Source organism: Falco rusticolus, chromosome 8 (assembly GCF_015220075.1).
Source record: "Falco rusticolus isolate bFalRus1 chromosome 8, bFalRus1.pri, whole genome shotgun sequence".
NCBI lineage: Eukaryota > Metazoa > Chordata > Aves > Falconiformes > Falconidae > Falco > Falco rusticolus.
This window is the reverse complement of record NC_051194.1, coordinates 1,968,489-1,983,746: the sequence shown is the minus strand read 5'-3', so window position 1 is coordinate 1,983,746 and position 15,258 is coordinate 1,968,489. Positions and strand designations below refer to the sequence as shown.

The 15,258-nt window shown below is 45.1% G+C and overlaps 1 protein-coding gene across 3 annotated transcripts in view; it reads left to right on the top strand.

Annotated features, from left to right (window-relative positions):
* Positions 1-830: 830 nt before the first annotated feature.
* RAD50 (RAD50 double strand break repair protein) overlaps positions 831-15,258 on the top strand; it is a 37,011-nt gene continuing 22,583 nt past the window's right edge. For 2 of the 3 annotated variants that reach the window (XR_005105755.1, XM_037397537.1), the window contains exon 1: positions 14,770-14,821. The gene's annotated coding sequence lies outside the window, so the exon portion shown is untranslated. Of the gene's footprint in view, positions 931-2,509; positions 2,701-6,549; positions 6,675-13,025; positions 13,160-14,769; positions 14,822-15,258 lie in introns of those variants that run through there. The other variant, XM_037397538.1, reaches the window with a different exon arrangement.

The following is a 15,258-nucleotide window of genomic DNA, read 5'->3' as shown; positions in this document are numbered from 1 at the left end:
TGAATTCATAAATTCTGATACTAGTGAAAAAGATATTTCACTGGGAGCCAGGGTGTGGTAAGCGGTGTTTGTGTTATAGCTGATTTAGGAATATTATTGAAAAAAGGAATCAGGTGATGCTACGAATGTGAAAACAAAGCTTTCCTAGAAGCTGTGCAAGGTGCTGCCACTGCCTGAGCTGCAAGCTGGGACCATCCCCCGGGGCGAGGGCTTCTCCGTGTGGAGAAGCAGCGATTCCCGATTCGATTCCCATGGCCTGTGCCTGCGATAACGGGCTTGGCAGAGCTGGTGAACGCCTTGGGAGAGTTGAGCGGGTGAGTCGCCAAGCCCGTAATGGGCGAGACTAATGCTGAGCTTGCTTAAGCGTGGCCTTTCCCAAACCTGCTGGCGGCTCAGTTGCATTGCCAGCACCTGGGCGGCCATGGAAGCTGCTCAGCACTTGCTGCCTGGTACCCAGCGCAGGATTGACCCTCCCAGCTGTAGCAGCACCAAGTCCCTGCAGAAACCATGGCTTGAAACACTGCGGTGCCCAGAGGAGGTGGACCTGAAGTGCACGCAGGAGCTACCAAGCTATTGTATGTTACTGTCACTTCCTATCTTCTTCCTGGCATCATTAGCTGGAAGCTGCAACTGCTTGCAGTAGCTGATTTTGCTCCTTCATCTAGATAAGCATGAAGTTATGATGCTCAGATAAGGTTTCTCTGCTGGTGCGAGTACAAATTGTAGCATGGATGTGGTGCAGTAACTGTGTCTCTCTAGCCTGCCAGGCTCAGGAAAATGGAAATTTCTGAAAATCAGGGAACAGACTTCATTTCCTAGATTGTCTTTTCCCTGAAGACAGCCACGGCTGCCCGAAGCCACCGGGGCAGGTCCCCGGGAGGTGGAGGGCTTGGTCGGAGCAGTGCTGTGGGGTGCAGGCAACGCTCCAAGGTGAGGATCTCTGTGATTCCTCCCCTGCCCCCCCCCTTCCTGAGGTATTAACAGCAGGGGGGGTCCAAAGGGTGTCCAGGGGGTGTCCCTAATGACCAGCACTGCTGGCCAGGGCGTGCAGCCCACAGGTGCTGTCGAGGGGATGTGCTACAAAATGGTGTGTGGGTGTTTCGGTGGTAAATGGGATGAATGTGTGTGGGTAAACAGAGCCCTAGGTCAGAGTGACATTTGTGACAGATTCTGAGTTGTGTCTGCATTTTCCTCCCTTATCTGAAAGGGCAGGCTAGATGTATGAGGAGATCATGGGACTCTGGAGACCATATCTTGTTTTTTAAATCCTGCTTAATAAATAAGCAGCTTTTGACTGATGTAATCGTGTACATGGAAACTACCTTTCATCGATTAACCTCATCAGTAGATGTTATGTCTCATTTATTAAAGATAAGTGTTTCCTGGGCATCTCCAAAGTGGCTGCAATGCCCAGCCTCTGTGGCCCGTATGGATTTCAGCTGCAGCCAGTGTCACGTACTTGGCCACCTAAAAAGCTGTGACCATGGTTTGTGGGAACCCCTCCTGGCCAGCTCTTCTCTCCGCTCCTGGGAAAGCAGAGCTGCTCAGGACCGCAGGGTTTGCCTCCTCCTGATCCGATCCATCCCAGCACCCAGAGATGAGTTGGTGACTTGCAGGGGCCACGAGTGCTCCCAGCCACCCCCTGTCCTTTCTGTTAGAGTATGAATATACTTTCACTAATCTGCAGAAATGCTCTGAAATGCTTTCTGTCAGTAGTTATGTTTCAATATTTTGTGCTAGGTGCTTAGTTTAAAGCAGTCCAACGGAAACAGAATTTTCCTTTATGCTGGCAAATCTTCTAACCCCAAACTGACCCTTCTCCTGGGGTTGTAGAGACTGTTATAACCTTTAGTTATACTCTCACCTCTAACAGAATTAGAGAAAAGCTGGATAAGTGCAAACAGCAAGTCACTAGCAGGGGGTCTTGAGTCGTATTCACCCTATTTAGGGAATGAATGCACAGCTATTTGCTGCCTTCCTCCAGCGTGTGCCCCTTGTTAGGGTGCTGGTGAAGTGGGGTACATATGCGTGTGCAAAACCAGGCTGGGATGTGCCAGCTGTGAGCAGAAATTCTGCTTCACTCAATAGAGATAAAAGGTAAATCCCTGAATTTTGTTCTTGCTAGAAAAGCATCCCAAAGTAGTGCTGCTCTGTGGTGCACCAGGTCCTGGATCACCCCTGCCACAGAAACTGCTTGGCTGCTTGTTCAAAGGCCAGTCCCAAGCCAGGGAAATTGAGAAATTTTGGTCTTGACCTAAATTACATGGAGTATAATCTTTTCTTAGGAAACAGGCTGTTACAGTTCTGGAACGCTCCATGGGAGTGACTGCTTTCTGGAAACGTGCAGTATCTGACCAGTTTCTTCAGGGGAGAAAGGTTTTTACTTTGCTTCAGTTAAGAAGGGAGATCAGAGCCTGCCACTGTGGACTGGGTCGAGGGTACAGTATGTATAGTTTATTAAGTATCTACTAATTCTTTAACATACATAATTGAGTATGTTTTTTCACAGTTTTTCCCTTTCTCCACACAAAGTGACCTATAGCAAGAAACACCTGATTTTGCCAGGCTCTTCCATGGCATTAAAGACACCTGGAAGAAAAGGCAAAACGCTGGCCAGATGCCCTTGACTTCTTTATTCTATTGCCCTTGACTTTCACTATTGCTGCTGCTTGAAGACGAGCCAGGGCAGAAATTGCTCAGGTAGGTGAGGGGAGCAGCACGGTTCATGCCTAGCACTGGGCAATGCTCTCAGGGGGACTGTGCCAGGTGCCACCCTGAGACCAGTTTGGCTGAGCTGTTGCACCACATGGGATTGTTCCTGGAGAGAAAAAGAAAGGCAGAAGAGAAGAGGGAAGCCAGGGAAAGGAAGATCACCCAGAGGAGCCAGCTGTTGCTCAAGACTCAGCCCAAGCTGATGGAAATGTGGGTGTCATCTGCTGCTCGCTCTCTGCCCCAGTCTGGAGCTAAGTCATGACCAGCGGCCAGCACAGGCTGCACCAGAAAGCTTTTCAGCATCATGGGAAATGTCAGTGGGAATGGTAGCCAGGATAGTTAAAAAAATAATCTAAATCATTGTCCTGCAAATCCCTGAAGTGATGAGGCAGAGGAGCAGTGGTGGGATGCTCTCCTCTTTGGATCTCAGTAATTCCTTCTGGCAGCTTTAACATCTCTTCTGGTTTCTAAAATCCTTTGGCTTCTCCAGGCAGGAGCTCAGAAACCTGTGATTATAGTTCTTTCAGCTTAGACAATTCAGTATATTTGTCTCTAGGTTTTTGTTTCTTTGTTTTCTGATGTTTATTGTGGAAGCAGCTCGCTGGGTTTCGGTTCCCACACCGCAGGCTCTGCAGGTGGAGCCCGCCACAGTGCAGGGTGCCCTCAGCATTTAGCAAGAGACATTCTCAAGAGCAGTCTCTGTCCCTGTTTGATTTTTTAATTTATTTTTTTTTTGGCCTATACATCTTGAAAATTAAAGCCTTAAGGCTTTTCCTCTTCACTCACAGGGGAGAAGAGCGTTGTGGATGTGGAATGTGAATTGTAAAGGTTGCACAGCCAGCCTCGTAGCTCCTGCTGCCCTCACGTGTACCACCCTTCCCTCCCAGGGCTCCTAAAAGCCTCATTCATGTGCCTCGATGACTGTGGTTTGAAACAGCACCTTGCCTTTCCCTTCTGAAATGGCTTTTCAATAGTTTAACCAGATGGCACACAAATGATGCACCACATTGTCAGCACACCGAAAATCCATTTGTCCCACTCAGTGTATTTTTTAAATGCTCCTAAGGACTCTAAATTGTCTTATAATCCTGGCACTAGTTTTCCCGAAGAACACACAGCACAAAGTGAGAATTACAGGTGCTCCAAACTCTGTTAACCTGAACTAATGCAGGAAGTAAAATCATTCCAGAAGAGCAAAATAGAAAGAAAAGTTTCCCTGTGCTCTGTCCTGCGTGGATGGACCCGCTGCAAGGTAATGTGAAGGAGTAGTGAAAGAATACGCTTGTTGGTGTGAGGTGAGTTGCATTAAAATATACTGTAATTAGAGCTCTCTTCTGCTTAATTAGTTAATTAAGTTCCAGTGTGGTCTTTTAAGCAGTCAGGAGCATTTGTCTGTGTTTACCTCATGAGTTAGCCTGGCATGGGTGAGCAGTTTCATCCCCACCCGTAGGTGCATCACATTAGAGCTGACACTTTTAACATCATTTGGCATGGTCTGGAAGGAAAGGTGAGTTTTTAGCACGACTTGTAATGACGTTACAGTCACTTGGCAATGGTTGGTTGAAAGGAATTTCTTTTGGCTTGGATTTTGATTATATTGTTTCTGCAAACGCTATGGTAAGGTGCTGGCTTTGCTGCTGTTTTTCAGTTTTATGCAGAAAGCTGGAATGAGCCATGAAATAGAAGAAAAAACCCTATGTTCTCCAGCCTTGCATCAATTATAGCAGTTGTGCAGTTACAGTTGCTTGTGAAAGCTGTCCTTCAGGCACTTAATATCTCCTCTGCATGGGTTAGGTTTCCCGGCTTATTGCACCTCCGGGAACATGCTGCCGTTTCCTTACAAGCTGCACGGGAAGGGTGCTGTTCAGAGAGGTGCCTTCTCATGACCGGGCACCGTGCGCCCGCAGCCCAGCGAGGCACCCACCCTGGGCTGCATCCCCAGCAGCGTGGCCAGCGGGCGAGGGGGGGATTCGCCCCCTCTGCTCCGCTCTGCTGAGACGCCCCTGCAGCGCTGCGTCCAGCTCGGGGGCTCCAGCATAGGCAGGACACGGACCTGCTGGAGTGAGTCTAGAGGAGGCCACGGAGATGGTCAGAGGCTGGAGCCCCTCTCTGATGGGGACAGGCTGAGAGACTTGGGGTGGTTCCTGCCTTCAGAAAATAAAGATTCTGCCAATTTTGTAAATGTCTGCAGCAGAGCACGTTAATGGACCTGCCTTCTAATCTGTATTTTATTAATTTCACTTACATAGTTCTATCCAAGCCTTGACATATACTTTGATTATTATAGTGCACAAAACCCACAAAAGAATTAATAATTTTAAGTTCTTTTATTCATTATCAATTTGAATGTCAGGACTCTGTACAAATATAAAAGTTCTCTATAAGTTAAATAAATATGTTAATACCTGCAATAAGACATAAATATCTGATAATACACATAGAAAACATTCATGTAAATGTTGCGCTATCGCTTCGTGGGGCACTGGGGCAGCTTCGCAGCATTCCGTCAGAACCAGCTCTAGTGTTGAGTAAGACGTCTCCAACCAGCCGGGTTGCCAGCACCCATCAGCAGGGTTTCTAGCACCTCTCATGCAGCTTTTGAAAGAACCTCTCGTAGCACTTCAGAGCACTCTGCAGGAGCATCCCTTTTGTGGGACAGGAACGGTTGTTCTCAGGTTTCTAGAAGAATAATAATAACAACAGATAATAGCAAGAATAAGGGAGAGAATAAAACCAGCATATCACTGCGGAATTGTTGGCTGGTTGTTCAAGGTGATATTTAATCCGAAGAAAAGATAGATCGAATGAATGGAGATTTGCTTTTGAGGAATGAATGCTTTTGAGAATCAGGAATATTTCTTCCTGGCTGACTTTGCTTACTGAGGTGTGGCTTAGGGCCTTTTCTTATTAATATCCTGGCTAACACCAAGGCCAGGATTTGTCTAAGGGTGATGCATCTTTTAGAAAACTCTAACTTCCATCCAGACTCCATGAATGTCAGGTCAGTATTTTCTATAAAGCCATTGCTAAGTGGCAGACGCAATGCTCAACATTGCGAAATTAAGAGTGTACGGAGGTGGCATCAAAATTTTGCTGTTGACTTTAGTTGATGAGAGTGCTGAGTTGCTTCATTTCATATGTTTTGAAAATAAATGAGCAGTAATTTCACAGTAATTTCACATTTTTACCTGTTTAATCATTATAAATTACTGACAAGAAACTTACTGCATGTGCCTTATTTACAGTTGCTATTATGTGGTCCATGTTTTTCTCCATCAGAGAAACATGTATTCTCATTTGATCATTCCTGGAGTAAACTTTCAGCTGTTCCATGGTTTTTTCAAGGTGACAGGGAACATGGTTGCACTGAAAAAAATATAACAGCAGCAAAATTATATTCTGCCAAATGAGTTAAATTCTATCTTTCATTAAATTCAATAACTGCAGGCAGAGCAGAAACAGAAATTACCTATTGCCTACTCTGTTTCAGTACAATTAGGGAAAGGGGCCTTTCCTGTGTTTTCTGGGATTTGATATAAATCTACAGCAGGAGAGAAAAAAAAGCATATAACAAAAAAAAAAATCATTATAAAGGAAAAACAGGGAAAAGAGTTCTAAAAGAGGATGAAAATCCATTGCAGTTTTATCAAAATCACACCAAGTAGCCTGGGGAGATTAGATCTGCTAATTGCCTTCCACAGCTACCATCTCCACCCAGAAGCACCATACTCGTCTGTCTATAAAATGCTGCTTTTCACCTTCCTCTAAAGATAAGGCCTTCCAACAATAGGCTGCCTGTTCTTAGTTATTTTTCACGAACCTTTTCTCTGTTCACAGAGCCTGAGAAACCTGCCAACCACAGGCTGAAAACCACTGATCAACAACGCTGTGTCTGTCGTGCCTGTGAATTGCTTCCTTCGGAGACAAACTCCATTATGCTCAACTCATCTGTTTGCCAAGCGGTAAGAACATTTTCATGATTCCAGTACTAAACGGTATTCACTGCCTTCTGTCCTAAAGGAGAGCGGGTCACATTCAGGGTTTGCACCTCATATAGCTCTGTTGAGAACAGCCTCGGTATTCAGATTCCTGCAACAGCTCCTGAGATTGCCTCTGGTAGGAATATAGCAAGTCTCAGAGACCGTGGTCTTAGAATTGGTTATTTATTTCCATAACCTTTTGCATATGAGGAACTTCACTGAATTTGATAGAACTGCTCATGAACATACTGTAAACATGTGTATTCCCTTTTGGTGAGACTCGGTCTTTTTTAGGAGTCTAACTCTTTCACTCAAGATCTGCTACAAAGCATCATCATTTTTCAAATTATTAACAACAGCAGTAATAAAGAAGCTTTAAAGTCATACCTGAAATTTCCCGGCAGGTACTGGAAGAAAGATCTAAAATGTTAAAGAAGAAAATAGCGTTAGAAGGTATTTCTCTTCTAAGTGAATGCCATAATGTTAAGCATCTCTACATATCATCTTCATCAGGTTTTCTATTTCTGAACTTCCTTTGGGGAAACAATTGCACCAGCTTCTGAGGAGAGGTTGATATGCAGTGGCTTCAGCATCTCAAGTTTAACAAACAAAACACAGGACACGCAAATTAGAGCTGAAACTAGCCCAGATTTGATTTTATACTTCCATCAAAAGAACTGTAGAAAATGAAAAAGACAATGACCCACCTTCTTGTCTGCTAAATCCACCAGAGCCTTGAAGTTTACTTGAAATTCTTCTATTGCACTTCCCACTGAGCCAGATAAACAGCAACTCATTAAGAAGATACAGAGCAACAGCATTTTTGCTTCCAGGAAAGCTATGTTTGATTCATGCTTTTTTAAGACCACATGCTGCCTATATATACTCATGTACACATTGAATATTAAATCAAAGGGAAAGTTTTCTCATATAGGAAAAGGCACAAGATCATTGTGTGAATTATTATGGGCACTGTGGGATGCCTCGTGGGGACAGGTTGGGGGTTTCCTTCCCTCTGACATCAAATAAGGGGAAAATACCTTTGTAGATAAGAGATGTCATTTTCTTACACGATATCAAAAACTCATCACAGGAAATAGGAGTATTCCTTGTACAACGCATGTATATAGCAATTTATGTGGTTCTGTTCTTACTTTTGCATCATATAATCCAATAGATGGAGATCTGGAAACCTAAGTAGTTCTTACATTCCACTCAGTAACATGACATCCTTTGTTCAATATGATTCTTTAACATAAATTGCAGTTCTAGGTGTAGTAAAAGGTAATAGCAAATTCTTAGACATATACAGATCCTAACACCACTTAACGGATTTCACTCCTTCACCTTCTCTGTTCTGTGAAATTCAGCATATAATACATAGCTGGGAAAAGCATGGGTTTAATTAGCAATAGCCAAATAGTAAAAGCATGGTAGGCATTAATGGCAGAAATTAGCATCCCTGGCATCAAGCAAAAACCTTGTCTTTCAACGTTAGCGGAAAAACTTTATGTACTGAAAAATACTGAAGTGCTTATAAATGGCTAAATACTACTTTCAGATGGCTGGCAGGGGCTTGTGAGTGGGTAACAGTCATTCATTAAAAGGTTAAAATTTTCCAGCAAAATCAGACAAATCATTCAACAATGTGAGAAGAGTCATCTGGTTTTCCACAGCTATCTGCCTGAGAATCACAGAAACAAAGGGGACCTTCTGCACGTCAAATAATTAATTTCTCAGTACATGCTTTTATGAACTGTTTAAGTCTTGTTGAAAACGCTGCTAAACCATCAACTATTTTTAAAATATTAAAATACTTATTCTTGTCCTAAATTTCAGCAAGTGTAACTAGAAGTTAAAAAAACCCCACAACTGTTGAAAGGATCTTTTGATCCTAACTGAAAAGGCTCCTGAAAAAGCTTTTTACACTAGGCTTATAGAGTTTCCTATAGTCAGAGCACATCAAAAGCAACACAAGAGGCCCTCAGCTGAAAATGTTTGGATCCTGGAAAAGCACGTGGAGAATAACACAACATATACTTACATTCATCTGCAGAAATCAGCATTTGACTACTCTTAGAGGCAGGATGCCAAGTAAGATGGACTTTTGCCTGACCTGGTATAGCCACTCTGTTCTAGAAGGAGAGGGATAAAAAGCATCTATGATAAACTAGGCAGAAGAAAAACATATTCTGAAAGGTTTCCCTTTCCCACAGCGTGGATATAAAGCAAGCATTTTTGTTATATTTCACAAATAGTGGTACTTTTACTAAAAATTATTAGTATAGATGTTAGAATATCTATCATGTGATATGCTAATAGAGTATATACGTTGTTATATTTGACAAGAATTAAAGGAATAGATGTTTCTTGCTATATTGGGCAACAATCTGATCTTTTTGGGCTGTCACCAGCATCTGAATCGCCAACAAGGTCTTAGCTGGTTTTGAAATGATGAGAAATTTTGCTCCAAACTGATCACTCATGGTGACATACCACCTTGGTATGATTAGGGAGAGGAACAAAATGCACATTTTTAATAACAAAAGACTTCTGTCCATCATCATCCATGGACAGAACTGTGGCAGTTCCTTGTATCACAGTATCCATGAGCCTTGCAGAATTTGAATAAAGCAAGACTTGTGACATCACAAGAGGTACGTGGGAGTAGAATGGAAAATATGTATGAAGGCAACATAGGATAGGTGTCTCCCAGTAAAATGCCATGCACCCAATGCAGCAGGAACAAATGAGATCGATATATAAAATTCCATTTCCCAGCTGAGTGCAAGTATCTAGTCTGTTAGACTTTGCATCCATACTTATAGTGTAAAGTGAAATCAGAACTGAGGGTACATGGGAATTAAAACCCAAATCAGATAAATAAAGATATCACAGTGGTTAGAAGTGTCAAAGAAGCATGGGCAGTCAAAGGAAAAATACTGATACTGCAAGACAGGCAGTGCAGTGAGTAAAGAACAAGTGTCTGAAGTGACAGGGTGGACTGCAGCAAAATGAGAAGGAAGACAAAATGATTTGGCTGGGTCAGCAGCTCTTGGGGAGCCAGTCGAGTGTCTGTGGCATTCCTCAGGCCTGACTTAGAGCTGAACTGAGTTTTCAAATCAGGGAATGATAAAGTCTACGTTCCCCCAGTGCTATAAAGTGGTGCACTGTTAACACAAAAAGCAACCTGGACTAGTGAAGGCTGGCTCTTCGGATGTGTTGGCTTTTAGAACAAGTTTAGAAAGAAACATATGTTAAAGGAGTAGAAGGAAATGGTAGGATAAGACAAAATATAACACTGATTGTGCTGAAGATGGGTCATGCCAAAGTGAGCAGATACCCTTGTATATGGTAAGAGAGTTCAGGCTAGGAGAAGACAAGGATCCTAGGTATTTGGGGTTTAGTAAAGCACTGTAACAAATTATAATGTATTGGTTAATTTGGAGAAGATGTGGAAGTATTAAGGCAGAGGAATAGTCTACTGGGCTATGTTAAGAGTCATGTTGAAAAGGAAAGTTATTAGGCTGAAGTAGGTAAATAATGAATGGCCTCAAGGCCTGTCCTACTGTCATTAATGTTGTTGGCCAGCTGAACAAAGAACTTGGGCAGTGGAAGAGCTTGGCTTGATCATCTAGGAAGATGAAGGCTGAGAACAGGTGCAGTCTATAAACAGATTGGGAGATAAAAGCAGGACAATGTTCAGACAAATTAAAATGGGGAACACCGCAGCCATCAGATGTTCAGGCTGGAAATATAAAAGTTTGTAACCACCAGTTGTTCTTGTACCCAATGTTCCAACCAGTTTTATAAAGGAGTACTGACAGATTTCTGGAAGGGATGACATGATTTTATGCGTTGCAGGAGACTGGAAACAGTGACTCAGGTAGTCCCTCCTGCTTCTGAGCCTTTCATGTTCATGCTTTCACATTTGCAGATTTATATACTCTGAAAGGCTGGTAACTGTGCTGAGTGTCAGTCAAAGGAGACAGATCACAAGTGAAGAAATCCTTCCCACTAAACCACCTCACAGCAGCATAAACACTGATTTAGAGAACAGATTTCATATTGGTATGAAAATAGCTTGTGTGAAACAGAAAACTCTTACCAGAAACAATGCCAATAACTAAGTCTCCTAATCAATAACTTTTGGAGAATATTCCAGAGGCCAGACTGGTTTCAGAGTCAGGACATGGTCTGTGCATCATCCAACAGTAACATGGAAAAGTGTTGCTGTGAAGAAAGCAGCAACAACAGAGACTGATGGCATTGTGCTCCCGAACAACTGAGTCATAACGCGGCAGCTGCAGGGCAGGAGACAACACACAGATGGAGTGTAATCTACTATCATCTGTCTAGAGTTGTATTTTCTTCTGAAAGATGGATATGAATTTTATCTTTGATTCTGGCAGTATTGTTACAGCCTGTTGTGCCAGTAACATCTCAATGAGATGAACCTCTTCTTGTCTCAAGATCTGTAGTGGCTGCAGCTCATGTTTTGTGAACCTTTTTTGCACTCATAAAAAGTAGGATTATCATCAGACTACAACCATAGAGAAAGCCTGAATTGTTAGCCACAAAACCTCCTGCTGGCTGCCAGCTTATGATAAGGTCCAGGCTTACTTCACCTATCACTTATGTGTTACTAATTTTCATTACAGATGATGTAAGATTGAGTACAAACTTCTGTTTTCCAAAGTTTGCCTCTGTTGCCTAATTGTGAACTTGACCTGATACGAGACTGGCTGCTTTGCTTCCCTTCATAGAGGAAGCACTAAAATATGCTGGTAAAGTTATTTATCAATTTTGGAGCTGGCTGAAAGCACAGGTAAATCAGATTCCCAAGACTGGAAGCTCAACCGCTTTACCTATAGGTGAACCTGAGATAGCTCCTGCCTGGCTGGGGGCTGCAGGGAAGAGGTGAGGGTGTCCATGGCATCTGCAGCCAGCAGCCTGTCCCTGCAGCTAGTCCTGGAGGGACTCCGGTCCTCAGGAGTAGGGTAAGAAAGCCCCAGAGAAAGAAAGAAGGGGCAGTCCTCTGGCTTTTTTTGTTCTGGTTGATTTTTTTATAACTGGATGATGAGTAGGGGCTCTGGAGCAAAGAGGAAGAGTTGCTTCTTGCAATGGATGTGGGAGAAGATGGGTACAAGGGGGTGAGGAAGTCTGTGGGCCCTAGAAAGAAATGGATTTGAGCAGCCAAAGTGAGAGATCCTTGTCCTACCCCCAATCACCTGAAACCTTCCTGCAGTCCCAAAACTGACTCGAAACTCTGGTACTCCTTTCCAACCCCTTTGTAGACCCCAAAGCATCTACAAAGTGTTGAGTAACCTCTGATTAAGCACTGCCCGATGGCAGTAACTGTACAATAGCTGGAGTCCACAGACCACGTCTTTTAGATCTGATGATATACAGCTCTTGACACACTGTGTTATCCTTATAATGCTCTATTAGGTGGCTTCTTAATGTGCTTTGAGCACATGATCACTATTAACAATGTTATTCAGTGATCTAAAATTGTGAGAGCTTGACTTTCTCATTTTGGAAATAAAGTTCAGTTGTAAAACTCTGGATTTGGCTTAGCATTTCAGACTTTCCTAATGTCCAAGATTTTTCCTTGGATTCTTTTCAAGGACAGACTGGAATGTTGGAAGTATTTAACAAACTACACTACGATGATAAATGTCAGAAAATCAGTAATGTTAAGAGGTTTATGTTTTCATATAAAAAGGATAGATAATAGTTGAGGACTTAACCAGAAGCAGCTGAAGGTTTTTTGTATTGCAGGGAAAGTGGTTATTTCCCCTTTCCCTATTTTCTTCAGAGTAAGAAATAACTTTCACATTTTATTGATTTGAACTTCTACTTCCCCGTTCTAGTGAACATTGATAGGAACAATAGCTCTTGCAGCAGTTTCTGTCATTATATCCAATTAACGGACATGGGTATTATCCACTGATTTCCTGTTTAACTGTTTTCAGTTGTGTTATTTTGTGCCAGTTTAGTAACTACTTGTTTTGCTGTTGAGAGCAGGATCTGTATCATATTACCTATGAAGTGGTATAAAACATGCACCCTTGCTAAAGTTATTAGGTCAGTTTTCATTTCTTAGTGTTTCCTCTTATTCTTCTAAAAAGAAAAAAAACCACCTGACTTAGCTCTGTGGCTAGGGAAGTATATAAAACAGGTGGATTTAGTGGCAATAAACTGCATGGAATTTTGACTCCATTATTTAGCAATCTCCCTCCAGATACAGATAGGAGGCATTTCTGAATGCTTTCTAATTTTGTTCTAATTTAATTAGGAAACTGAGGTTTTATTTGGGTTTCTTTCCAGATTATAGAAATAGCTGGAGTCACCACCTAGAAGCCTGAAGTTGCTTTGGTCAGCTGTCGTTGAACTGTCTGTGGAACAACGGAAACCATTCACATTTAGCGTGAAAAGCCGCTGCAATTTATTTTCACATTTTGGTAAGTAAAAAAAAAATCCCCTTTATGCATGACAAGGGTCAGCCCACAAGACAGATATTCATAAAGTTATTAGCAAATAAAAAGGAGGTTTGGTAATGAAGGTAATATTGTTTCTTTCCAAACAGCTTATATTCTGTTGCCACAATTTTTGCAGGCAGGTGTACAATGTGGAAAAGAATAGTATAAGCCGTTAAGTGAAACATTTCTGCTTAATGAGAAGCCGACTGTCTGGATTTCACACTCCGTGCATCAGAATGGTATTTGAACAAGCACAATACCTGTATTCGGTTTCTAAAATAGGAAGCCAGAGCAGGAGGGCTAGAGCCTGGCAACAGCTGCCCTCTGCAAGAGGAGCTGTTCTCCTTGGGAGGATGTGGTGGAGGGTCCTCATACATCTCATCTGCTCTCTCAGCACTTCTCTGTATGCCCAACACTTTTTTGCTTCCTGTTAAGATGTTAACTTCCAAAACAGCTTAGTTTAATCATTCTTTCCCTATTTTTCATATGGATCTGAAGGAAATTCCCCTTAAATTAAAACTAAATGGAGCAATCCTACAATCAGATCTATGACTACACTTTATCCTCTCCCTGCGTTGAGCACAAAGAGATTGATGTGGGATTTCTGCAGTTTGTATTCGAGATTTCCCACCAAGAAAGGTGAATTACCAGATCACACACCACCTCAGACTTGTAAGCCATTTCCTGACTCTCATTGTCACTGTGAGAGAGGGATGCATCACCAAGTACTGACAGCGTCATGGTGAACCACCGCTCACCCACAGCCCCGAGGACTCATGCTATGGCTGGAAATACGCGAGCACACACAGCGCTGGCATCGCTGCCACCAGCCAGGCAGCTACCACAGCTCCGACGCTGCTGTGCCACTGTTTTGCCCGCCGGTCGCTGATGCCATCCGTGCTGGCTCTGACTCAGCGGCGTGCAATGGGCAGAATGAGCGGACATCAGAGCCAGCATCAGACCCGTGGTTTCTGAGACAGAAGCACCACGCTGCATTGCCGCCGGGACCTGCACATTCGCCTTCAGAGCGGGGCTCGGCAGTACGCCCGCAGGCGCCCCACAGCCCAGTTACCCCCCGGTCTCTCCACCACTTCACCAGGCTGTCAGAAGAAGGGAGCTTTCCCTGCCACAGCTGCCGCGCCCACCGAGCCAGGCCACCAGGCTGGAAACGTTATTTTAAAACCCTCTGAAATTAATATTTTACAATAAAAGTGCGAATGGCTCCTCAGCGGAGGGGAGAAAATCAACGGGTGCCACTGGAGGTCGCCAGGACGGGGCAGGCAGGAGAGGCTGGGGGAGAGGAGAGGGGCATGGGGAGAGGCGCCGCGGGGGGATGACAAGAAGAGAGGCCAAGGGACGAGGAAGCGAGGGGCCAGGGGCATGACGAGGAGAGGGGCCATGGCGATCAGGAAGGCAGCCGAGCGGGCGAGGGGGACAGCGGCCGGGGAACCGCTGGAGCGGCGCTCCCCCACCGCGCCCCCGCTCGCCCCGCGGCAGGAAGGCAGCGGCCGGCGGCGCGGGGCAGGGCCGCGGCGGGGGGCGGTAGCGGGCCGGGGCCGGCCGGGCGGGGCCGCCATTGCCGGGGCGTGGCGGTGGCGGGCGCGGTGGCTGCCGGGGCGCGCGGGACGGCGGCGGCGAGCGGAGGTGACCGGGCTGGGGAACCGGGCGGCGGCGGCGGCGGGCTTGGGGGGGGGGGGGGGGGGGGCGGGGGCGGGGGCGGGCAGGGCCACGGCCGCCCCCGCCGCGCCGGTGCCATCGCCTCTCCCTGGAAAATGTTCCACCCCCGCTGCAGCGCGGAGCTCCGGGCGGGAAACTCCCGCTGCCCACCTCTGCCCCAGCAGCGCGGTTTCTCCAGGAAATGCCCTTTCCCGCCCGGTGCCCCCACCGCTGCCGCCTGCCTCCAACCGCAGCGGCGGCCGGGCCGGGCCTCGCCTCGCTGGGCCTCCCCGGAGGCGTCTGGGCTGGGGGAGCGGGGTGCCGGGGAGAGCCCAGAGGGGCGAGTGGGAGCGCTCCGAGCAGCGCGCTTTCGCCCGTGTGAAACATCTCAAATGCACGGAAATGCACGCCTGAAATACACGTGT